The 25,878-nt window shown below is 48.2% G+C and overlaps 1 protein-coding gene across 12 annotated transcripts in view; it reads right to left on the bottom strand.

Moving 5' to 3' along the window:
• Positions 1 to 25,878, bottom strand: part of Sipa1l2 (signal induced proliferation associated 1 like 2) — a 166,793-nt gene that overhangs the window by 86,053 nt on the left and 54,862 nt on the right. The window contains exon 1 of one of the 12 annotated variants that reach the window (XM_074056871.1): positions 16,837 to 16,859. The exons of 10 other annotated variants lie outside the window; for them this stretch is intronic. The gene's annotated coding sequence lies outside the window, so the exon portion shown is untranslated. Of the gene's footprint in view, positions 1 to 16,633; positions 16,803 to 16,836; positions 16,860 to 25,878 lie in introns of those variants that run through there. One more of the 12 variants, XM_074056870.1, reaches the window with a different exon arrangement.

The raw sequence follows: 25,878 nt of genomic DNA, 5'->3' as shown, positions 1-25,878 counted from the left end.
CAATGCCCATTCCCAAGCCGGGCAATCAATAAGCAAGTCCAGTGGCCAGTCTGTCCCCAGTCTCTGTCCCCTCTGGGCTGGCATGGCAGCTACCATCAGTAGAGGCCCATTTTCTTTGGTGGCTTCCTAGGCATGTGGATAAACACCCCAGGCATGAAGGGGACCAATCCACATCTGAGTGTCACAGAAAACCTGATACCCAGAGGACCTGGTGTTCAGAGCAGAGTAGCTTTGCATCTGATTGGAGACAAAGCTGCATGAGCCAGCAAGTTCCTACAGCCTCCATTTTAACCAGCAGCTGTGTATCTGGACTGTCCCTCCACTTTGGGAAATGCAGAGTTCTCAAACAGAAAGGCCATGGTGCTTTTCCTCAAAAACCAAGTCTATTTACTTAAATACTAAAGCACCCCCACTGCACATGTGTACGGAGGGTTCCAGGCTCCACCCCACTTATAAGGGCACTTGCTGAATGGTTAACTGAACTCACACTTCCAAACTTAGTATGGTTAAAAAATTAAACAGCCAAAAAAAAAAAATGCAAGAGCCATTTCCTCTCTTCCCTGGACTCGATGAAGAGAAGAGATGGATACCGTGGCGTGAGGCCAGCAACCTCACCAGCAATGACAACATCCTTTGTTCAGATAACTCACAAATGCAGATGCTGGCCACTGAGGCAGGGGAGAAGGCACTGGTTTACCCTGGAATGATCACAGATGAACACGGATCTATAGACTGTTGTTAGGCAGCTTTCTTTCCTTCCTCTAAATTAATTTTTAAGGTCAAGGGCATCATTCCTGGTAGTTTCCAGTTATTCTTGTATTTCATCAGATTCTATGACTTTTGCTCCCCAGTACAAATAAAAACTTGCTATAGGTCCTTGAAAAAAACAAGGCAGCTATGTGGCCCTGTGCAATGGAGAAGACAGGGAGGGCTGCTGGAACTGAAGGACTTCAGAGCTTGAGGGAATGACTAGTCCCTAGGACTGATGGTCTAGGTAATACTTTGCAAAGCATAGGACAGCAATGGAGAACATGTGTTATTTAAGCATAATTGTCTTTAAACAGAACGTTTTCTAAGTTTTCCATGAGACATCAGTGAGTCTTGAGGACCAATATTACGGTTATAATTGAGCCTCTTATCAGGACTGCAGCTGGAGCCAATGGGTTGAAAACCACAAAATGCACAAATTATGCACCCCATTCAAGGAAAAAATGGTTAATATATGATATATATAAGTATATAATATATATTTAATATATGATAATATAAGTATAACCACAGTAAAAATGCTTATTTTTCATGCCAGTATTCATGTCAGAGGATAAAGAGGATCAAACTGACCCCACTGTTACCCTGTGTGTGCCCAAGAGTACAATAAAGAGTTGAGGTGATGCCCACACTAGAGGTCCAATTGCCTGAGCAACGGAGGCCAGGTGCGTTTGGCTTGGTTTCCCGGGTTTGACTAAACTATAAAACAGCCCAGTAACTCATATTTGCATCACAGAAGACCACTAAAACCAAGGGCTCCAGGGTGATTCTGTAGATGAAATGGCGGCCACCTCCACCTGAGCAGGTCCCTGGGCCACTGACTTGGCCGCTTTGACCTTGAGCTGGTTGTGCTTGGCACCTGTGATTAGCCCACCCATCCCTCTAAACTGATATGGCTGCAGACCAAAGGGCCTCAAAGGATGGAGAGTGAGCACCGTCCCACACCCGCCCAACACGCCTCCCTTTCTTTGCTTTGAGTCTCCTGGCTGGCCCCTGCCCAGGGCCTCCTATAAATGCAGGCATTTTCAGGGCTCCTCTCAGGCCGCCTTCTTTTAACTCTGCACCTTTCTGGAGCAGTACTGGCAGTGCCTCACCCTTTCTATGCAGGTGAATCACAGCTTTAGGAACAGCTCAAAGCTGTCTCAGTCAACACTTCCGGTCTGCACTATGACAGCTAATGCTCTCCTGTCCTCCTGACCACACCCCAAGTGCTCTTTCTACCTCTGCCCTCCTGGAGATCCACACTCAAGCCACAGCCTGCCAAGTTCACCTTCAGATGCTCCTCCAAGTCATGTTCTTTCTCTGCCTCAGCAACCACCATCGTCAGACCACCGCCACTCTTCCCCAGGTGGTCATAAACCCCTTCAGCAGTTCCCTGCTTCCCTCAGAACAAAGCCCGCTTACTTTGAAGCAGTATGGGCCATTGCATTCTGATCTGGTACCTGTCCAGTCCCTGACCAGCTGGTGGTCTCCTCCCACCGTGCTCACACATGCTGACTCGTGTTCATATGCGAGAGGCTCTGCAAGGGCTCCCTCCCCAAACTCTTGCCAAGACTCTTTCTTCCCTATCCCGCAACCAGACTTCAGCTCACATGTCATGTTCTCCACGAGCTACCTCAACTTTCACTATTACTTTGGGTCCACAGCACCATGCACTGTTTTCTTACAACAGAAAAATATCTCATCTTCCAATAAAATACGCCACCCTATTCACACCAGCTTGTTTATTCACCATGGTCTGCACTAAACTGCATGCTGTGTGTGAGGGCACAGGCACCCCGTGACACAGCCTCTCAGCGAACAGTCAGCACATCACATGCTGACGGAGTCCAGGAAGCTGAGCACCTGCTGTTAAGGTATGAACGTAAAGCATCCCTCAGAAAGGCTCACGTGCTAAAGGCCTGGCTCCCAGCTGCTCGATCCAACCATTCAGGGGTGATGAGATCACGAAGGCTGTGACTTCATCAATGGATTAATCCACCCATAGATCGTAATTTGATGGCGTTATTGGGAGGTGAAAGAAACTAGGAGGTGGGGCCTAGTTGGAGGAAATGAGTCGGTTTGGGGGGCAACAGGGTGTGCCTCTGAAGGGCTGGGCTGTCTGGTCCCTGGACCCTTCCTCTTCCTCTGTGTCTCTCCACTTCCTGGCTTCCATGCCACAAAGTGAACGACCAACCTCGGCCGTGACCTTGCTGCCAGGCTGCTCTGCCTCACCACAGGCCCACAGCAATGGAGCCGGCCAACAAGGACTAAAACTATGAGCCAACGTGAGTTTTTCTTTCCTTAAGGTGCTTTATCAGGTATTTGTCACAGAGACGGAGAAGTGAATAACACAGTTGGCCTTCCACCTGTACAATGGAAATAATTACATTTATTCAAAGGACCCTTCTAAAGATAAGATCTAAAACTCTAAAAATAACAGCTAAGAATCAGTGGGCATTTCTTGGTAAACTGGCTTGACACTGAGGAAATAAAATGAGGAAGATACATGGCTTTTCCAAAGGCTGGCGCCACAAAAACACAGTAAAGGAAACAGCCACGTTGACACAACAGGACGGCTGATTCATGTACAGCCACTTCTCCAAGAAGCAAACAGAAGCTTGTGAAGGGTGAGGGCATGGCCCCAAACAGCTCTAGTCAAGCACTAGTCTCTTCCCACCTATAACTAGAAATCATTCGTGACTTTATTGTATTGCATTGGGAGACCGTTGTGAAGTTCTTAACTTTCTGTGTGTCAATAAAAAAAGAGGAACCAACTCCTGGAAGAAAATGCACTCACCTGGGCATGTGCCTGTGTTGGGAGCAAAACAAGGGGCCATGCTGTTACAGAGAGAGTTATGACCGGGGTTCGTGAAGGAGGAAGAGAACAGTTGAGCAGAAGCACTGAAATCCGTTAAGTGAAAAAGCGCAGCCCTCCCTCCTTCCCTCAGGAGGGGACAGTCGGGGACTAGCTAACAGTCTTTCAGCAGTGTGGCCCCTGGGGTTACAGAGGATACAGCAGTAGCTTACGCAGATCTATTTGCGTGTGAGGAAAACAGCAAAACAAGAAGTAAATTTCTGTTAAATGCCAAAGAACGACACCAGGCTTGTTATTTTCTCTTAAAAAGCAGAGAAAACAATCTGCTCTTTTGATAAAAGTTTGGTGACATGGGAAGAAGGGGACTTGAACATTTCCTAATAAAACTGGGCAGGCTGGAGTCTTCTGATACTATTAGGGTTCTCCCAGTTGTGTACCCCGAGCAGGAGCCATAGTGACCTACCCTCCCCAACCTTGCCCTGCCACAGTGAGCACAGGACCCCCTTGCCTCCTGGAGAAACCCAAATCAATCAATAGGACAGCAAACTGAACTGAGGAGTGCAAAGCAGCAGGCTCAATGTGTCCTTTGTGAAATGCACAATTGAGCCACAAAGACATCCAAACTGAAAACCCTTCTTTTGAACTCGGCACAGAGGACATGAAAACCCTTCCAATCCATACAACAGATGCGTGCGTATTTGATTTTCTAAAAATAGCAATGCCAGCAGTCATATACACAAACCCCATTCTCTGCTCACACAACACAGGGGAAACCATCCCGCACTTTCAGGATTTTCTGAATGACAAGAGGCTGAGTCTTGCTCAACAGCCTCACAAGGTTCATTATTCAGCATAAAACCCCTCTTGTTACTTCAGTGCGTGTCATGGCTTAGATCTCAAATGTCCCCAAAAGACCCACATGTTAAAGGCTTGGTCCCCAGCTGATGGCACTATTGGGTGGTGGGACCCTTAGCAGGTGGGGTCAGGTTGGAAGAAGTGAGGTCATGGGGGTGTGCCTTAGACAGGATGCTGAAACCCATCCCTTCCACTCTCTTTTTGCTTCCTGGCCTTTTTTGCTGCATTACATCCTTCCGCCTTGGTATCCTTCCAGACCATAGGCCCAAGGACAACAGGGCCAATCAGCCATTGATTTTTTTGGGGGGGATGGGGGGAGGCAGGGCATAGGGTCTTGCTGTGTAGTTCAGGTTGGCCTGGACTCACAATCCTCCTGCCTCAGCTGCCCAAGTGCTGAGATTGCAGACATGCACCACCAACCTAGCGCCAACTGACTGCGGACTGAACTTAGGAATCCGTGAGCCATAATAAATCCCTCTTCCTTTTAACTTGTTTCCCACAGTGACAAAAAGCTGAGGAATGCTACATAAATGAATTCAGTTCTGGCAGGACTGCACTGGACAAGGGCTGGGGACACTGTACACAGACAAGCACTTCCTAGTCCCCAGGAAGCTCGGCTAGGCAAGACATGTACAGGTACAAGTCCTAGGAGATGCAAAATTAGAGCAATGTCATACCACCTGTGGCCCATCAGGCTCAAGCTCCACAAGCGTCACGTGTGTCTAACACACGCTCTGGACTACGAGGGTCTGAAGGTGAACCTTCCCTCCTCCCCACGCGGCATCTGGTGCAAGTTGGCTCCATTCTGAGGTAAAAAGTGCCTAAGGGAGAGTTTGACCAAACTCTCTACAGCTGGTAATGTACCCAAGAAAACAGGAGCTATGGGGCAAATGTACAGAAAGGTATCCACTCAGTAGCTAGAGGAATGAAAGGTCTGCAAGTCCTTACAGTCAGAGGTCAAGGAAAAACTTGGTCCATCTATACACTGGAATACTACACAGCCTGCCACTGTAAAAAGGATATTCCAAACGTGAGGAGTTACAATGCAATATTATGACAATAGCCATGTGCAAAACTTTACATGAAGTTTCATCCATCATACACACAACCTATCTAGCAAGGACCAGGCCGGGCCCAGAAGGATGACATAGGGTTCAGGGCCACCAAGTCTTCAAGGTGAAGCAAACCCACTGGGCCTGAGTTCCTGCTGCTACCCCGATTCTTACTGGTAGAGATCGTTCAAAACTGCATGGCTTCCCATTCCCATTCTTCTTGCAAGATTAGAGCCCCACATACTGTGGAGCTTTGAGCAACAGGGACACTGCAGTAGGATGGACAACGAGATGTCATAATTCCTTCTCTGTCCCCCACTGGAAGTACAGACATGCACTATTTCCGAGTCTTATAGGGAACATAAGGTGTGGTGACTTTGGCCAACAGAAGGCAAGAGTCAGCTGCAGAGGCTGTGGCCCTGTCTCCACAGGGTGATGCACCATGAGCAACCCAAGCCTCACTTCCCACAGTGCCCAGGGTCTGGGAGAGGTGTGGGTTTCCCCTGTGATGTTTGCAGGGGCCATCGATGATGATGAACGCCCGAGTCTCCACCCTCACTCAGGTGGATAGACCTGTTTTCCCACATTCTCCCTGTGTAACAGAGCTTTGTCATCTTGGGGAAGGAACCCTCAGTATTGGTGTGCTTAGGTTTACTGTCCCCATCCTGACACAGCTAGTCTCTCTCTTAGATAGACTCCACAAATGTGCACACCATCAGGAAGGTTCTAGAGACTGCCTAACAGGTAAATGATCCTCGTCCCTAAGAAAAGAAGTTAACAGGTGGGGGTGGTTCTGAGCAGTGGCTCCCAAACCTGACTGCATTTTAAAAACTATTAAAGCAATTCTCATGCTTGATCACCAAGCTCTTATGGGGGCTCTGCGCCTCACAGTCCTGCAGGAGCCAGGGAACTCACAGCTGAGCCAGCGATGCTCAGGCAGCAGGTGGGCTGAAAGCTGTGGGCTGAACACGGTTCCCAGAGGTGAAAATAACATGGAAGACATGACTCTAAAGTCGTCATGTTCTCCCCCTCTCAGGTACTGAACCATTTTCCGCTTAGGTTCAACAGCCAGATAGCAGACAATTCGTTAACTTACAAGGCTCTTTACTTAGTTTTGAAGAAATGAAATCTGAAATTGGGTATGTTAGAGAAGCCACTGACACGAGTCTGAAACACAAGAAGTTTCTCCTCTGGATTTGCGCTGAGTCAGGAATACGCTAAAGTGCAACATTTATTGTTTTCTGTGTACTGAGTACTTCTTATCTCTTTAAACTTATATCCATATGTGGTAGGAAGCGTCACCTTGATTAACACTAAAACCTCAAGCCCACGGTAGGCATGGAGGGCCCTACACAAATACAGTCCCATCCCACCACTGCAGCTGGCTGGCCAAGATCACACGATCTCCTCTGAAATGTCCTCAGGCTCCCAAAGGCACTGGACCCCTGTGGCTTTGTTCATTGATGTCCTCTGTCCCCCAGTCACAGGTCCTCCGTCATGTGCGGGACAGACACTGACAACAGCTCCAAGTTGAGATCTAGCCCAGGCATCTGCTCCCTGGGTCCCGGGGACGAATGCCTTCGAGCGTTCAGTCTCACATCTGTAAAGCCTGAATGGTGTTTTCCACACTACTTCAGCGCGATTCTATACTCCCGGCACCCCGAGAGGCAGACTGGAGAGACCCTGCTTTTTCACAGTGTGAGCTCTGGCTGAAGCCATGGAGGTGAAGAGGAACAAAAAAGTGCACAACCAGCTAAGAACCAGTGCTCTGAAGGAGCAGTGTGGGGAAGCCCAGAAGAGCCGGAGTATGCTCTGTGTGTTAACAGAGAGCAGGTGGCCACAGGAAGACCTAGGGGAAGGAAAAGGACACGAGCCACACAGACAGGCAGGACAGGTAGAAGGTCAGGGCAGCGAGGTGCTCCAAGTGGAAAAACAAGACTGCATGTGGGAGCAGAGAAAGGCAGCAGGCCCAGGTGACTGAGAGCCATCATTCTGGGTGGTTCTAAGCAGAGCAGTGAGGAGGTCTGACTTAGGTCTAAAAGCCCTCATCTGCCATGACGAGGACAGGAAGGCAGAAAGAGGGGCAGAGGTAAGGCTAGTAGGATAATCTACACAGGAGAGGATGACAGCAGCTGGATGGGGTAGCAGCAAGGAGGACAATGACAAGAAGACAGCTACTAGGTGCGAGTGGCAGCTTCAGCTGATAGAGAGGCTGGGCAAAGGACAAGAGGAACCAGGCAAGACTCCGGAAGTTTTGCCCAGGTGGCTGAAGGGAGAAGCTGACCATCACGAGGACGGACGGGGACCACTGTAGGAGGCCAGGGCCCATCGCTCAACATGAGCACACATGGAAAACACTTAGTACATGCCTGAAACGAAGTGAGAGCCTGATAAACTCTGCAGCAGCTAATTTTGCTTTCCTGGTCAAAGCTCGAGCCCTCCAGCTCACAGGGCCACTCCACCCTCAGTCACATGCTTGGTTCATTAGGATGTGTGATAAACACTGACTCATTTAGCGTTTCTGTGCAGTTTTCAACGGAGGTGGAGAGGGACAAAAAAACAAATTTAGCTTCCGAAACTGTCTACGTGCTTCTTGAAGAGTGAAGAAAAGGTTCAGTGGCGCAGCTGCGAACTGACCCAATCAGGACAAATTGGGGGTGATACAGGACAAGAGCAAAACCAAACCCAGATCCCCGTCCATGTTAGCAACTCTGACCCAGCAGGGAGGTGGGACGCTGATGTCCCCTGCAGAAGAAATGCTGTAGAAGACACAGCGGCTGAGCTCTCTGCACAGGAAACAAGGAAGGGAAATTGGGGTCAGGACACCTGCCTTCGGGGTCAATGCTACCTTCTGCCAGGAGCAATGTCCAGATTGAGTGCCAGATTCCTGAACTGGCACAGGACACTGACTGGGGTTGCCAGAAGTCTGCTGTGGACCAAAGCCAGGCCAGTGCAGGAGAACTCGCTGAGGAGTTGAACACAAACCTCAGCCACTCTCTTGGGAATCCTGACTTGTGAGGGGCAGGAAGAGCAGAGCAGCACACCATTTGTAACAAGTTGCTCAGGTATTTCTGGTGCTGACTCATCTTTGAGATTCACAGAAGAAAATAACATTGCACACAAAAATGACAAGTCCTAGTAGTAGACTGCCCTCTGAAGTCACCTTTACTTCCTCCCCCACTGCACTATGACCAACGTTCACTTGAAGCCACAGTTCTGGATTTGCAGGAATCTCCCGGATCCTCATGAACTGTCTAAATTCAGTTGCCCAGACACGCAGACTGAAGAGCTCGGCTGGACAGGGATCCCAACAGACAGCCTGAGGGTCACTAGCCTGAAACCAGTGTGAGCCTAAGATGGGCAATGGAACCAGATGATAGAGCAAGCTTTATGCCAGCACAGGTGTCCCACGGCCAGTCAGTGTTCCATAAAACTACGGAGCTAGCAAGCATGGCATTGGTTAAGTCAGAGGACAAAGCCAGTGCACATTCAGATATCCACAATAGGCAGAAGGTCTCAAAAAAAAAAAATGTCACATGTCCACTGCTAGGCCTTTGGTATATGTATGCAATGCTCTCGGAACTTGCATTTAAAGAGGAGGAGAGAGTGCTCAGAGACACCTAAGACCTTCTCTAAAGTCAAACAAAGTGCCAGGGCAGCAGAGCAAGAGTCCGGTTCTTCCCAGTAATACCCAGCTCTGTACGCTTGCTATTGAGGACAATGTATTTAAAAAGTACCAGACATGGACAGATGGAAAGAAATTCCATGTTCATACAATGAAGACTTATTACTGTTAAGATGTGAATTCTATCTAAACCCAACGTGATCTATCAAACCCCTAATGAGATTTTTTTGTGTGTGAAAATAGAAAAAACCAAATCAATCCTATAATTCACAAAGAATCTTAGGGAACCATTACCAGCCAAAGCAATCATAAGAAAGAAGAATAAAAATGAAGGTCTCATGAAATACCCTATTTCAAAGTCTATTACAAAACAACAGGATTCAAAACTGTGTGGTACTAGTATTAAGCCAGAAACACAGACAAATGGAGCAGAGAGCCCAGAAAAACACCTTCATGTGTACTGCCAAAATGGGGCAAATGACAGTCTTTTCCAACAAATGGTCTTAAGAAAACTGGATATCCATGTGCAAAAGAAAAACAAGTTAGACCTTTACCTAATACCACCATACACCAAAATTAACTCAAAACAGGTGAAAGACCTAGGCATAAATGCTAATAAACCTTCAAAAGTCATAGAACGAAACTCTAGAAGAAAGCTTCAGACGTTGGATGTACCAACGATTTCTTGAATTTGACCCCAAAAGTACAGGCAACAAAAGAAAATGATTGACAAAACTAACAACTTTTGTGCATCCAAGGACCCCATCAGCAGAGCAAATGACCAGGCAGCCATGGAGGCGGAGGAGGTATTTGTGAATCCCGTGTCTGGTGGGGAGAACTCTGGCTTCAGCTGGACACCTTGTCCTGATGATCCCGAAGCTCGCGTAGGCTTGGACGTACCACCATGGCCAGGTCCTGTAGTTCCCGCAAGGCAGATCCCCGGGATGCTGGCTGCCTGGACAGACACACAGTTCCAGCATTTCTGTCCAGCCCCTGGTGGACCCAACAACCCCCCACCCCTCGACACTCGGATTTCCAGAGCCTCCCGACTTCACAACTGAACAGTACATGGAAGTAAGTGAGTGGCATGGAGTGCGTCAGGCTTTGACAAATGGAAGGAGTCAGCAGTAACTGGTAGCTTTACGCTCCCGAACTAAAATGGCAATTTACACTCGTAAATGTAATGCAGTGTGACATGGCAGAGTCACTTCCACCGCCAACATCGGGCTTTGATCCTGCCGTAATGCATAAGGTACACTTCCAATCGCCAGACTCTAGCTGTAAGTCTGGGGTCTGCTAGGCCAAAGACAGATAAAAGCGCTAAATGAACGGCTGAAATGTCAAGGAGCCAGGCTCTGAGCTGCAGCCTGGGAGGCGTCCATGGCATATGCTTTTTCAGAGCTGTCACGATTCAAAGGCTCTGCAAACATCTACTGTTTAATCATCTTCCTCATGAATGTCTGGCTTCAGCTCAAATTGAATCAACATTTCCATTATGAATCTCTATTTTCACATTTTCCTGGTTTGCTTGTAAAACGTCTTTAGTATGAAATATGACACAAGCCAAATCCTGACCATAATGCTCATCACTGGCAAAAACAATTTCTCTACAAAACCAAAAGCATGGGTTTTCTGTAAGCCAGATGCCTGGAAAGTAAGTCAGAGAAAGATGGACGATGGTCGTCTGTACAAATCTCTGCTGTCGTTACAAATTTTATGTCCCAAGTTGTAAAAGGAGTCCAACAATGTCTGCTAGGATTTTTTAATTACTATTAACCTCTACACATCTAAAGTAACTGCATTCCTCCACTTCGCACTGTGATTGTGCACACAAGTGTGAGCCCGTGTCCCTACGCTATTGCACGCCAGTCATTATGTTCTCGTCATTTTGAATTAAACCCCACAGGAGGAATTCTGTACGTATCATGAAACTTCTTCTGGCACACTAGCCTGTGCACTGTGAATGTTGAAAAGCAGCAGAAACTTGCTATTGGTCATTTTATTAGGGCTACTGATTTTACACATCTTGAAATAGCACCATAAGTAAGACACAATCCACATAAAAGAGCTGTAATTTTCCATCAAAGTTACAAATATTGAAGGCTCAGCGATTTTGATTTGCTCCTTAGGGATACGTGCTGTAGCTGCAACAGGAAGGATTCACAGGAACATGGACCCTAGTGGGAGCAGCAGGCCAGACCGCGGGGGCAGAGCTGGTAAGGGAGGGCGTGGACAGGTGGCCAAAGTCAAGGTGACATGGAACTAGACGGACCTGAAACTCAGTTACACTGTTCCCTCCTCTCTCTCCATCCACGTCCCTCTCATCATGGGTCACACAGCTTTGTCCCCAGAGCCATGAAGCAGACCAGTCCTTCTGATGTCTTTCTCATGCTGAGGTTGCTTACATACAGAATACCTATATGGAAAACTGGAGGGAATGTGACTTAACCCTGTGAGTCCAGGGACACTCAAGGCCACATTCCAGCTTCAAAGACAAAGTAACAGCTGTCCAGGCCTCTTGGGTTAGTGTGGTGGGGAGCCACTTTCTCTTCAGGGTTCAGATAATATCTGATACCAGTCCTTTTAGGCCCCAGGACTGTGAGAGAGCAGGCCACAAATTAAATAAATCTTTCAGCTCAGCTCAAAGACCAACCACAGCACACTGTAAATCTGTAAACAGATTGAAGAGGAGTGCTCAAGAAACAAACCACACACCAGTGCAAAAGCTGGCAGTTCTTGCTTCCCCATGGCCACAATATTCCTATGACTGACCTCACTCTAAAGCAATGAATAAAAGCCCTCTGCCTAAGAGACTTCTGTGATGAGAGGCACAATCAAGGTGACACAGACTGAAACATCAAAATCTCATTCTTCTTGTGTCCAAACATCTGAAAAATCTAGCAGCTCGAAATGTTTTATCTCAACAAATGTCCTTTCATTTGGAGCTATTATTTTATACTATATCACACATCCCATCATAATTACATTACACCCTAATTTGGCAGTGCCAAGAAGTTAGTAAATACAGGATGTCTCATTTCTTGGAACAAGTGCTATGCTGATAAAAGAATTAAGAAACAGTCATCGTGTGCAAGTATGTCACCAAAATCGTAGCCCAACGGCAGCCTCAGAGCTATGTAAGGCAGCCACAGCGACAATTAGTCTGCACAGTCTGCACATCAATCACGTACTAAAACACACAGGTCCAGAAGTAGGATACCTGACTTTTCTTAACTGGAAACCCCTGGCAGTCTGCTTTTGTGTTTCTCTGTTTGGCAGCTGCTGTGGTATAGAGAAGGAGGCTCATAGCCAGCACAGGGGGGCCTGGAGTCAGACATGAGGGTGACCACAGCTCCATTTGCTGATCCTTGCTGCAGGCAGGTTGCGTGGCCTTTTTTGGTGAAATGGAGAGGACCCCTCACAGATCACCCAGATAACACTTAGAACAGTGCCCTTCCATGCAAAATGTTCACTCCTCACACTCCTGAAAACCTGCTACCCAAAGCATGCCCACCTCTGGTCTATTACTTATTTGCTGATCAGAGACTTCTTACAAATGAAAAGGTGAGTTTGCCACTGCTGTCAGTGATACTCAAGTTTTCAAGTGAAAATCAAGAGTTTTGGAAAACTTGTATCTGTTAAAAGAGTTTTGAAGAGATCAACGGAAAGGATAAAAAGTGATTTTTTGGATACTGTGTGAAATATTAGTATTCAGAAATTGTGCGTAATTCACAGGGATATTTCCCAGATTGCTAATGGGTAAAAGAGCCATTCAAAGCACATGGTGACCAATGGATACAAAAGGCTCACTGATAAAAGTGTCAGAATTATACTGCAGCTAAACTTTAAAACTACCATTTGCAGAATTTTGGTATAGTATCAAAACAGGAATATCCCTAGTGTTGGGTAGGCTATTAAACTCCATTTTCCAGCTGCACAGCTGAAGTCAGGTTTCCTTGACATCCTTCAAAACGATGTACTGAAACACACCAAACGCAGAAGCCAGTACGAGAAGTCAGGAGCTAGATACTCGGGAGATGAGCACAAATGAACTCTTGTCATGAAATTTCAGTTTGTTGCAGGAAACAGTTTTCTCATAAAAAACGGGTTGTATAAACATGCAATGTGTTTACTGTTATTGTGAACGAATTAATATATTTTTATGAAAAATGAATAAAGATTCTGAATGTTGAGAATATGCATGGCCCTTTTTTTGCAGAAAATGTCATTAAAATGGTCTGGACAGAATCTGAAAAGCTCCCCACTCTGGAGAGGACCAAGGCTGGGCACAAGCCAGCCACATAATCAAATGAGCATTTGTGCCACATATGGAGCCCAGTGACCTGAGAGGTGGCAGTGCACAGCTCTGCTACCCTAGCAACACTGTCCAGGACACTGGCAGCCGAGGGACAGAGATCGGTTCCTCTGCTGATACATGCCCAACAGGATGGTAGTCCTGAAGGTGTGAACAGGAAGGGCTCAGGCCTGAGGGAAGAGAGGAGGGTCAGGGCAGACCACCAGAGTCTCTTCAACCTATGAACACCCACTTCCTTCTCAACATGGCAGGCAGCAGTGGGCCCTTGGGAAGGGTCACAGCTGTATCAGGTCCTGTGAACACATCTCTCTGCATGAGCATGCCACCCAGAGGGCACCTTATCTTCTTCCAGGAAGCTGTCCTGTGTCACTTTCCACCAAGACCTTCCTACCAAGGGACCCAAACAGCCCAAACAGCACAACATCAAATGGTGAACCTGACTTTGCAACACACACACACACACACACACACACACACACACACACACAGAGTTATTTTCAGTAGAGTGCTCCAATTTTTCTAACTTACAGGACAGGTTGAATATCCAGTACATGCACTGCTTGAGAGCAAACCTCCTTTACGCTTTGAATACACCTTACACACACAGTGCTATGTTTTGGCTGATGGTCCCCCAAAGGCCTGTGTGTTAAAGCCTGGGCCCTAGCTTGGCTCTCCTGGGAAGCAGTGGAACTCTTACGAGGTGGGGTCTAAGTGAGCAGGGTCTTTGTGTCACCTGGGTGTGTCCTTAAAGGGGATTGTGGGACCCCAGCTCCTTCCTCTCTCTTCTGCTTCCTGAACCTTAGGTGAGTGATTTTGCTCCACTATGCCCCTGCCAAGATTCGTCACCTCACTGCCAGACCTATCGTGGACTAGAACTCCAATACCATGAGCCAAAATAAAACTTTCTCTCTATAAGCAATCTGAGCGTTGCAGCAACAGAGTAGAGAGACGAGCTAATTCCCTCCTGCCACAGACAGAGCTGCATCTGTGCCAGGCTTCAAGACATGCAATTTCACCTGGACGAAGTATTCTTTACCCAAAGGCCCATCATGTGCCTGACGAGTCACTGGGTACAAAGCACATCATTAAAGAAATCTCTCATATACGCTACACAATTACTTCAGCATAAAGTTCTAAACCCTTTCCACTCCAGCCTTATCCTGCTGGGATGGCCTTCATAAACGCCCAGCTAAAAATATTTGGTCCTTCCATGCTCTGAAAGCCCTTCCGCTTCCCTGCCACAGAAGAGAACGCAAATTTCCCAGCCCTGCACACAGGCCCTCCAGTGCCTACCCCCAGCCCACTGCACTCCCCATCAACAAGGCAGGGCGCTGAGTTAAAGGGACTCAGGCCAGATCCCCGTCCATGGGTAGGAAATGCCTGGCCCGGGTCTGCCCTGAGGTGGCGCCAGGGCCTGTCTGTTCTGTCCTTGGTACCAGTTGAGCTCCACAAGGAGCCACACCCTCTCCTACTCAGCTCCGCTCCTTCCCAAGGCCATGGACAGAACATGGCTGTGTACACACACTGGAAGTTGCATGTGACAACAGCCACGCTTGTCACCTACAGTTCCTGAACTTTTCAGGCATCTTCACGAAGCTGTTTTGGGTAAACCTGGTATGCTTGTGCTGTGCTGGAAGAGGCTTGCTCTGTGCCACTCCTGTCTAGCCACACCAAATGTCTCTGTCGTGCAAAGGACAGCCTGTACCGTGAACAGAGTGGCCAGAGGGAAGTCTCCATCCCCTACTGTGCCCTCCCCACCAGCCTATCTGATCAACAACAGGAAAATGAGTCCTATGCAACATAACCAGAGTTATTTACCTATAGGTCTTCTGCCAGGAAACTGTAATCAATCATTCAGAAGAATGAGACTCTGAAACTACCATCAGTAGTTTCATAGCAAGTGTCTAAACACAGACACAGGTGTGCATCAAGGCACGTGCATGCATTTATGTCACTCTGACTTACTGCATGCCCTGGGATTTCCTGGGAGACAGGAAATGCTTACCTGACTTAGTGGCTATAAGACTTCCTGCTCTAAACATGCTTGAACAGCCACAATGATCTGAAGCTCTCCTAAGGAGAATGAGCCTTACACAGCTGACTCAGGTATGGTCAAAGTAATTAAAAAACCATTCTGGGTAAAAGGAAGAAACTAATACCAAGGTCTAGAAGACCATCCCATTCCCGTGTCACCTACTTCATAGAAGATACAAGCTATCTGAGGCCTAACACAGCCAAGTCTTCATTCACACAAAGGAAAACAAGACCAGAATGCCCCAAACGCCATCACTGTGTTTTCTCAACCAAAAAACTCCAAAAACAAAGCACCCTTTCTCTATGGCAGGGACTCCTGGTACAGGGTGTGACACTGGCTGCACTGGGGACTGAGAACATGCACACTGTTCCTCGGCAAACGGACCGGCCAGCAATACCACGCTTGCTCGTTCTCACCACTTGGGACAATCAGTCAAGGAGATGGCAAACCCAGAATCACTAAGGTGACCAGAACCAGGTGACAGCTCTCACTTTGCATGATTTTAGCAGGGACTGGGCAGCTCGAAGTCCTGGTCAGCCTGCAGCAGAACGCTGAAGGGAAGAAATGCCACCTGCATGATGGGACCCGGCCACCAACTGCATTCTGTGGTCATCGGCATCTGACTTTACTACACACGTATTGCATCTGATCTAAAACTTTGGACTGAAGCACTCGACTATTTAACGGGGTTCATGGGAGCCCAAGAGCCCCAGAGGAGCCATGGCTGGCTTCATGTTCCATTACAAAAGTCATCGCTTCACCTCACAAAACCAAAAAAGGCAGGAAAACAGGCAGTCACCCCAGCACAGCTACCTCACAGGAACCCCTTGTCCTTGGATTGTGTTCCTCACTAAAATAACGACTGAAAAACCCATGCCTCTTTAATCTGATTCATCGTAACTGTTTTTTAAGTCAAACAGTCCAGAGAGCAGAAAACCTTCTCTTAACTATGATCAGAGCTTGATACATATGACCTTCCTGGTCCCTAAGTGGCATACAATTATCTAGATGTTTATAACTTAGCAGTCATGGAATGACACCACACCGATCTATAACCTTTTTCTCAGTTACTGAATCAATGGCTTCCCTCCCTGACAATCAGTGAAGATGGACAGTAAATAACTCACAGCCTCCTTCGGGAGTCAGAGCCACAGATGACATTCCAACATGGAAATTATGTACTGACCGAGCTGTCCTGTTCTTCTGTTCTCCTTCTGGTGTCACTGACGTGTGCGCCATCAGCAGCCATGCTGCCATCACACTCAACATCCTCACTCGCTGGAAATGCACACATCACAAAAATGAAAGAGACCTTTATCTCCAGCACACCTGGAGTCCTGCCTAAGTTTTGAGGATAAAGGAAGTTACAGCCAGATGTGCAGTACATACCTGTAGTCCCAGCACTCTGGAGGCTGAGGCAGAAGGATCAGAGCCAGAGCCTGACTCAAAAAGACAAACAAAAATTTTTAAAAATGTAAACATAAAGGAAGCTACAGTGATTCCACTTGCTCAACTCAGCAGCCTCACTGAAGACTGAGCGAGAGCACACTGAATTTCCCAGGCTCCGGGCAGCTGCATCCCAGGATGCTTTCTGCACAGAGCCTCCCTTCACTCCAGCCTATCTCCTGTTCATAAAGGGCTTCCTACTGCCCCAGAGGAGGAGCAGGGCACTCTAAAAGCCCATTATTATTCTGAGACTTCCACCCCAGCCGACTTACTATCTTTCATCTACTTCTACAAAAGGGTTTTTATGGCCCACTCTTCCTTAGTAAGAGTCAATGCACTTCAGAGCCTCCCGTTTGTCTAGTAGGACAGTCAACAGGAAAGCTCTGCCCAGCCATCCAGCTGGGCGGGTAACAGGAGACGACAGACACATGGTACCAGAGAAAGCGGCACGTGACCCCAAGAAGAGCCAGGTCTCATCACAGACATGCTGTCACCCACAAAGACACACTAAGCTGTGCAGTAACAACCACGGATCACACCACTTGTTTCCTGGCTGTCCACACCGTTTTGGGAATTGTGTGAGACAGTGGGCATTCAGAAGTCAAAAGACCAGGAAACTAATAAGGAAAGGGTCATGCACACAACTCCAACAGCAGAACACGTGATGAGGAACAGTCCACTAAGCAGACTGTGGAGTGGGCTGGTGGGGAGGCCTTTCAGCAGTGACCATGAGAATACATTTCTCCAGATACATAAAATTTAAGTAACGAAACAAACTCTTGCCTTCTCCCTACCAAAACCTCCAGAATTTTATATGCAGAACACAATGCTGAAATAAAAAGCAGACAGAAGAGCAGAGTCCACAGGTAAGCTAGGGGTTTCCTTCCCTAAATCCTGTCTGGGTGACCCCAGGGCTTAGCCCGTTTTCTGTTACTATTAGGAGATACCTGAGGCTAGATAAAAATAGCTCACAGTGCTGAAGGGGCCAGGACATGGGGCCAGCATAGGCAGGAAGTCAGAGAGAGATTCAGGGGTCATACTCATTCTTAGATCTCTTCCAAGAGAACACCTTGTCCTCTCCTGAGGGCAGCATCCAATGACTTCCCCTGGAACCCCATCTCCCACCAGCACCTCCCACACCACTGCCATGAGAACCCAGCCTCCAGCACCTGGACCCTGGGGGACACAGCCCAGCACATCCAAACCATGCCACCCAGGACACGGGGCAGAGCCCTCCCAAGACCAAAGCCCTCTTAGGGCGAGGTACTCTCTGTGTGACGGTCAGGTAACCCAAGGCAGAACCATGGGTCTCTTTCTGGTCATGTTTCCAGAACCACGGTTTGCAAGATGTATTTTGGGGATCGATTTGAGGGGCAGACAAAACTGAAAACTGTGACCACTGCTGACCTTGGAAAGCACCCAGCATCAATAGCACTGAAGGCCCAGGCCCTCCCAGGCACTTGGACACTGATCACAGCGCCTTAGGAAACCATTCCTGCCACTAAGCACCAAGCTGACTTCACCTAACAGGGCTCCTGTTGCATTTCCAAGTCCCTCGGTCTCTCTGCAGTTTTCTGCAGGGCAAAAGCCACACAGAGAAGAGATGTAGCCTCCTGGGACATGGTGAGGAAGGTGCTGGCAGCCTGCCACGTGGCGATCACACACCTGTGCTATGCAGTAGCAGCATTCTGACATACCACGGCCCAGACGTGCCTGATGCACTGCGGGCTGTCCCCAAATAGGATATTCCCATTGTGCTCAGTCACTGATGCACTGCGGGCTGTCCCCAAATAGGATATTCCCATTGTGCTCAGTCACTGATCCCGAGAGCAAGGGAAAGTCAGTCTTCTAGAGGAGTAATTACATAATGAACTTTCCAGAGCAGCTTCTCTACAGAGTAATTACCAGAGCGAGAGGGAAATAAACACCGTGCATCTGACTACAGCATTCAGAAGGCACAGCACACTCTCATGGCTGCGATGGTGCTGAGACACCACGATGAAGGCACCTTGCTCAGTGGGCTCCTGAGACATGGGTGGTGAGGACCAGCACACATAGTGAGAGGCCACCTTCTCCCCGGGGACATCTCTGTCCCTGCCTCCTGCCTGTTTTGCTGGATTTGTAATTAGTGTCAAACTGAAGATCTCGTGTGCCATTTACTTTCCCACGGTGGTTAAGACTCACAGGAGACAAAACGCTTGTTGTATCACAGCAAATAGTGATGGCTTGGTAACAATGCCACTCTCATTCACTCTTTCAACAAACACGACCCAAGCCCCCACTGGGGGCAGGTAACTACAAGCTGCACAGGGCAGCAGTGTCCAAAGACAAGGACACTAGTCCTGCAGGCTACATTTCCACAGGACTCCAGCTTCTATGAAGTGGGGGCACATGCAAACTGTGGGGCTGGGACACATCACGGGAGGATGGCACCCATCTAGAGAGGAAGTCACATGCCAAAGTTAAGGCAGGAAAGCAGGGTAAGTACAGGGACTGGGAGAGAGTGAGGAGCAGGCTGGGCATGCACCTCTGGGGAGAAAAGGCCTTGGCTAGCCAGAGGCCTGAGTAAAACTGACAAAGGGACTTCCAACAAGAATAGAGACACTTTGTCTGACCACAGAGGATGTGAAGCAAGAAGAACCCAGGCCTGGACACTGGCCTGTGCTGCCTCCAGCAGAGGTGAGAGACCAGCCTGCAGAGGCCCACATTAATTCTGCCCACCATAAATCGTCCTCAGGTGGTCAGGAATGATGGTCAACCACCAATAGAGACAGGTGGGTAAGAGAAAAGCTCCAAAACTCTAGAATGCAGATAAAGTGGTTAGGATGGCATGCCATTTGTTGTCAGTAGGAGTTTCCTTTATCTGGGAAACTTACACAGTAGGACGCTACTCTCCTGAGGTTACAAGTAAGGAAAGTACCTCTATTTGCCTAAAACTCTAGGGGGCCAAGGCACCAACACCAGAGGAAAAACTAAGTTTTTTGTAAACTGCAACTCTGCTGATCCAACTTACATTGTGAATTTCAACATGCAAAAACAGTGATCAGACTTATCTGGCTTGGACCACTTTCACCTATTTCTGTACATCCCTAACTTACTGCAGCACTGTGATCAAGGAGGAAGATGACTTTCTAGACCATTCTGAAGCCAGCCACAAAGAGGCAGAGACCCCCTAATAAGGACAGTTGGACAGAAGAAGCTGACAGGGAATGTGGTCTTCATTCCTGTGCAGAAATGGAGACCAGCTGTTCAAATGCCTGAAGAGGGGTTGGTAATGCTCAGTCACCTCTGAGACAGAATCCAGTCTTCCTAAACTCCAACTGCCCACTCCCATGCTGGACCGTGTTGTTGCTGCATGAAGCATTTATTAATAATGCCACCTCAACAGTTTACCACATGGCGCCTTTCTGTAGCTGTACTCGAAGGAAAGCGTCCATTACTCAGAGGCCACCTGTCTGAGCGCTCAACAGAAGCTGAAATAATCAGGACTGGGTAAGGGATGTAGTACGATGGCAGGGAGTAGAGTCAAATATTTAACACTTCTCAGTGCTTTAAATATGAACATTCTTTTCCAGGCATCCACAAGCCACACTGCATCACTACGCTTTTTGTTTGGGGCATTTTCTTCTACATCTTCAAACCAATATAGAAATTTCAATTGCAGGATAGCTTAACTTATGCAAACAGGACCACCAACCACAGAAGCCTATGACCACTGACACAAGAAATAATCCTGCTAGCCAGAAAGGCAGTTAGATGCACTCCACCCTCAGAAAAGCACTTGGAAAAACAGCTGATTCCGCCTTTCTGGGCATTGGTAAGGGTGGCAGTCCCTGCTGTCATCAATGTTAGCAGCAGCAGCAGCATCACTCTCAGAGGCACTGCCAACGTCTCCATAGTGGAGACAATGCTCTCCTCCTCCAGGGGATGTGACAACACATGGCAGGTGGATGGGCTGAAAGAGACAGAGGCACTGAAAAGCTCTTTCCAATTTGTTATTTTAAATATTCAAGAACATTGAAATTCTCAAGAATTTAAAATGGAAAACAGGAGGTGGGGGCAATGTGGCAGAGGTCCTGCTGAGTCCATTCACCAGGTTCTGGTTTAAAGCATCAAGCTGAGATGAGAGACAAGGAACCCGAAGAGGGGACTGTGAGTGAGGGGCAGATAGACAGAGCGCGATGAAAATAGGGGGACTCACAGGCAGCCAGCCTGTGTGCGAGGGCTCCTACTGTTGCTACCTGAGGCCCTGGACAAGCCTCCATACCCTGCTGGGCAGTGAGGGACACGTGAGGACCAGAAGGAAGGCTAAGTGAGATGACAGCATGTATGGGTCTGGAGCTAACCCAAAATACTCCAAAAACAGCCATGCCACAGAACACGAGCGGCTTCCCTCTCAAACTCTCCTAGCATAAGCTCTGTTTTACTATGTGACAAGACCAACTCCTTCTCCAGCTATGAGAGAAAGGTTAGATGTGAAACACTACAGAATAGGAGGCAAATCACTGTTTCCACCTCCAGGAGCAGGAGGGTCATAGCATGGGGTGGGGGAGAGGGGGCTAAAAATTAAATAATTAAATGAAGACAGGTTACAGCAACAATCTGAAAAGTAAAGAAACTGGTGAGCAAGAAGTGGTCAGCACCCAGCCCAGGCCTTGGACAGAACGAGAAGAACCCTGTGTGAAATGCTCCCAGGACCTGCCTGGGAGTGACTGATGGAAGTGCAAGTGACCAGAAAGTGTGAGTGACCAGGAAGAGCTAACGCTGCACAGACAGCTGTCCAGCCAAGGAGATGGCCTTCAAAGCCAGGCTGAGGGATTTTAACTTCACCGGGAAAACACAGGTCCTTAAAAGTCAGTGGTTCATGTCAGAGCCCAGCACCTGACCAAGAGTAAGTGGGGATTAAATGCAGCATGCACTGAACTTACAGCAGTCTGTCTTTCTTGACTCCTTTAGATATAAATATAAAATGCAACCGTGAGATTGGTATCTTCATACCATCCTGTGTTTGTCTTGACCCTTTTAGGTACAAGTGCTAGAACTATTTACATGCAGTCATCAGAGGGAGACCGAAGACGACAAGGGAAGGGAGAGAAATCCCTAAGTTAGACCTAGCATGTACAGCACATCAGTGGCTAGGCTGCGCGGAGTCCCAACAGAGCGAGACATCCATTGGACAGTGAGTCGAGCAGGAGAGGATTCAGTCCAGCAGCAGCCCTAAAAAGAAGGGACTGCAAAATAAAGTGTATATGCTTAACATCCCATTTCTAACAAACTTACTGTAGCTAGTACCTCAAGTACCAAACCCTTCAGCAGGAAGTCTTTCCACAACCCTCCTCTAAAAATACTTCTTTCTTCTTACTTGGGACACTGTTAGGATTTCCCTGCAGTCTGATTCTTTAAGAAGGCTGGGCTTGGGAGGAGGAGAGAGTGTTATTTCTCTAACGCACACGTATTTGACTCTACCGTGCATGTGCCCATGTGTTCCGTCCCAAAGTGCGGTCTGCGGCCACTCTGTTTGGAGCAAGTCCTGGCCCCGCAGCTGTCAGTGATGGGAGACTCAGATACTCCCAGGAATTCCACAAAGCTGGGTGCCTTCTTTTATCAAAAAGGGTCAACTATTTTTTATTAAAATAACAATAAAGCATTCATTTCCAACAGTGAATTTCTAAGAGGAATCTGCACAGCACACATTTGTGTCTGTAATTAGCAAGATCAAACGTCCACTTCTATTAAGTATTTGGCTTCTTTCTTTATAAAACCTGCTCGAGGAGCAATAGCACGTAAGTTGGAGCAGAGGCTGGGTCTACAATTCAGTTTTGGCAAAGCTTTTACTTTAAGTCAGTTGCAACCCAAGCCCGTGAAGACCACATAGGGCTCAATGGGACCTCACTCTGTCAGCAGTCCGAGAAGTGGCACTGTCAAGGAACAGTTAAACCCCAGCAGCACGGCACATTTATCTTTTGGTTGCATAAAAGGAAAACACCTCAGATTTAACAACTCACCTCTACGAGGCCAAAGAGGGAAAGCCAGTTCTCATGGCACCAGGCTGGAAGGTTATTCTGCTGGCAATGCCCCCTGAGCCTCCTTCTGGCCAACCTGGAGTAACCGAACCCCACTCTGGACTTCAACACCTCCCACCTGGGGAGCACAGCCAGACCCTGGGGCTACTCCTCATCAGACGTGCCAAGAGCACGGTGTGGCAAACAACGCAGAGCCCCCACTGCCCTGCGATGTGCAGGCTCTTGCCAAAATCTAAGGAGTCCCAAAGGAGACAGCTGAGATCTAATCCACATGTTCAACCCCTTCTAAGAGAGCCTCTTCTAAGAAGGCCGAATGTCATCTAACAGTTAGGGTATGTGGGAGAAGGTCCAGACCACATCATCATCACAGAAAACCCAGCCAACGCCAAAAAAGCTAACAAGCCACTCAGTCTTCAGAAATCCCAAATAAATGAGAGGCTGAAAATGACATAAGGGTAGGAGATAAGAGCATGCTGCATCCTGAGCCCTAGAAAGGACAAAGTCACTTCTAACAAAACCATCCCACCCAGGACTTCTCCACAGAAAGGCACCCGGGGAGGAAAGGTCTGTCTGGCAGAACGCATTATCCAGTCAGCTGAAGCCCAGAGACCTGGTTGTGGCAACAAAATCCTCCAAAGCATTCTGAAGAAAGGACAAGCCACGTTCCCAGGAGACAGGAACTACCTGCCCTTGGCAAGAGCCGTGGACAGCAGACACACGACTCCTTAAGGTTGACCCCGTGGCCAAATGCCACAGGCACGTACAGTTGAGGGTCTGAATAAACGGTGGCGATCGCAGTGTGCAGACTATGGCCAGAGCTGACCCCCCAGCCTGCCTTGAAACCTCATGAGGAATGCACAGAAGAAACGGAGCTCCCTCCGGTCACCGAGGCTCTATGGGCAGACCAAGTCCACAAGCAGCCAAGCCCCACCAGTTCCCATGCTCCTCCTCTTGGCATCCCAGGTTTCCTATTGCAGGCGGCACTGCTTAGGTTGACGGTGACAAAATAATGATCACGTATGCACATTTAGATGGAAGACTGAACTTGGAAAGCTCTTTTCTGCTCTCCCATGAGGGACAAGATGACCACAGAGCGGTTCACTGGCCTGGGGATGAATCATACAGACACTCTCACATGATACACCTGGCAGAAAAGGAATCCCACAACTCAGGGGGCAGCTCCCCAGGCCACCTGCACCTAGTGAGGGACTGAGAAAGCAGGCAGCTGGTTCTGTCCAAGGAGAAAAAGACAATCAAGACAGAAAGAAACAAGAGCAGGTCAAAAGCAGTGTCATCAGGACCTAGCTCTAGTCACACGAGTCTCTGAACTTGGGCTTTGTGTAAAACTTGGCATCTTCTCCTCTTTCCTTCCACAGTTAAAACACAAAACAAAACTGCAGAGCTGCAGGTTTGTTAAGTCTTCAAGGAAGAAAGCCACAATTCACCCAGGAAAAAGCCAAGCGTGCTTTTCTGAAAGCTCATTTCATTTCTCTCAATTTTTTAGACCCAAATACCAAAATCTCACTGAGTCCAGGACTGAGAAAATCAGGTGGGCAACAGTCGTGGGCCAGCACTTGTCCTAGCCCTGGAACAGGATCAGCAATGAAGAAAGCCCACCCGTGCTCCTCAGCGAAAGACAACGAGGCACACAGCTCCATGGAGCCTGCGCTGCTGGGTGCTGGTAAAGTTCACACTAGCAGCAGCAGCTTCATTTCTAGCCCCAGATCACTGGGGAGGCCTGGGGGGCACTGGGAGGGTTACCAACACTGGCTGCCTGCTGTGATTGGGCTCATGAATTTTCCTCTTCCATCTGGCAGCTTTCAGTGTGCTCGTCAGGGTCTCCACTGGACATGAGGCAAGGCATTCTGAGAGGTCAACGGCGCATGGGTAGTTGCAGTCCCATCCAGGAGGAGCCCGTGATCTGTTGGTCACAGGTCTACTGAAGTCTCCGTGGGCTTCCTTCTATGACATGACTCACTCCCTTAACCCTCCAGCACAACAGGCTCCACCATTCCATCCTGACCGCTGGGCTCCCTGCCCCACCCTCCTTCACCACAAACCAACCCCATTAACTTTCTCTGTTCCCAAGAAAGCTTCCTTGCAGCTGCTGTGTCTCTGGGGTGTTGCATGGTCTCAGAGAGGCCACATTCATCATCTGTGGTCTGGCAGACCTGACCCAATATCCCCATTGCTTACTGACAGGCTTGTCTGTCCCACTGGAGTAGGGATCTAGAACTCAGACAGATCCACTCCATGTTGTATCCTCACACCCTGCCTAATACTCCAACCAGCCCATGAAGACAAAAAAAAAAAAAGCCAGAAAAATGAATTACTGCCAGCAAGCGCTGGAGTGTCACAGGCCAGGCGACCTGTACCAGCCTGACCAATGTTACGTCACCTGTCTATGGGTAAGTCATGAATTTAAACATTCAGACACAATATTTTTATTTGAATCATCATTCCACATCAACAAAGCAATGTTGGCACAGATGATGATCCAAAACAAAAAGACAGCCTTCCTGGAAACAGTGACAGGCCCCAACTGCGCTGTGCAAACAGCCCCCTACGTGGAAAGCCAGTCACCACTGAAGGCTCTTACCTCATCTGCAGGAAAATCTCCCCAGAGAGGCTGGAAACAAGGAAAAAGGACCGCCCACTGGGAGCTAAGCTATAAAGCCTGGAGCTCTGTAAGATTTGATCGTATCCTAATTAATGGCAAAACATAATTACAGCAAAGTGTTTGGGACAGGACTGGGGACATGGGAAGAGGAGACTCCCAGAGCACAACTCTTTTCCAGAGAGGAGGGACCCTCAGCTGGATGGGCCATCCTGACAAAGCCAGTAATTGTCAGTCTGTCTCTCTCCCTTGTTCTAAGGGCAAAAGAGCCAGGAGACCTGACAACCTCTACCCACCTTTAGGGAAGAATGTGGGGAGGGTGCATTCAGGTCCCCACCCTGGTTC

The sequence above is a fragment of the Castor canadensis genome, chromosome 15 (assembly GCF_047511655.1).
Source record: "Castor canadensis chromosome 15, mCasCan1.hap1v2, whole genome shotgun sequence".
Lineage (NCBI taxonomy): Eukaryota > Metazoa > Chordata > Mammalia > Rodentia > Castoridae > Castor > Castor canadensis.
This window is presented reverse-complemented; position numbering and strand designations above follow the sequence as displayed.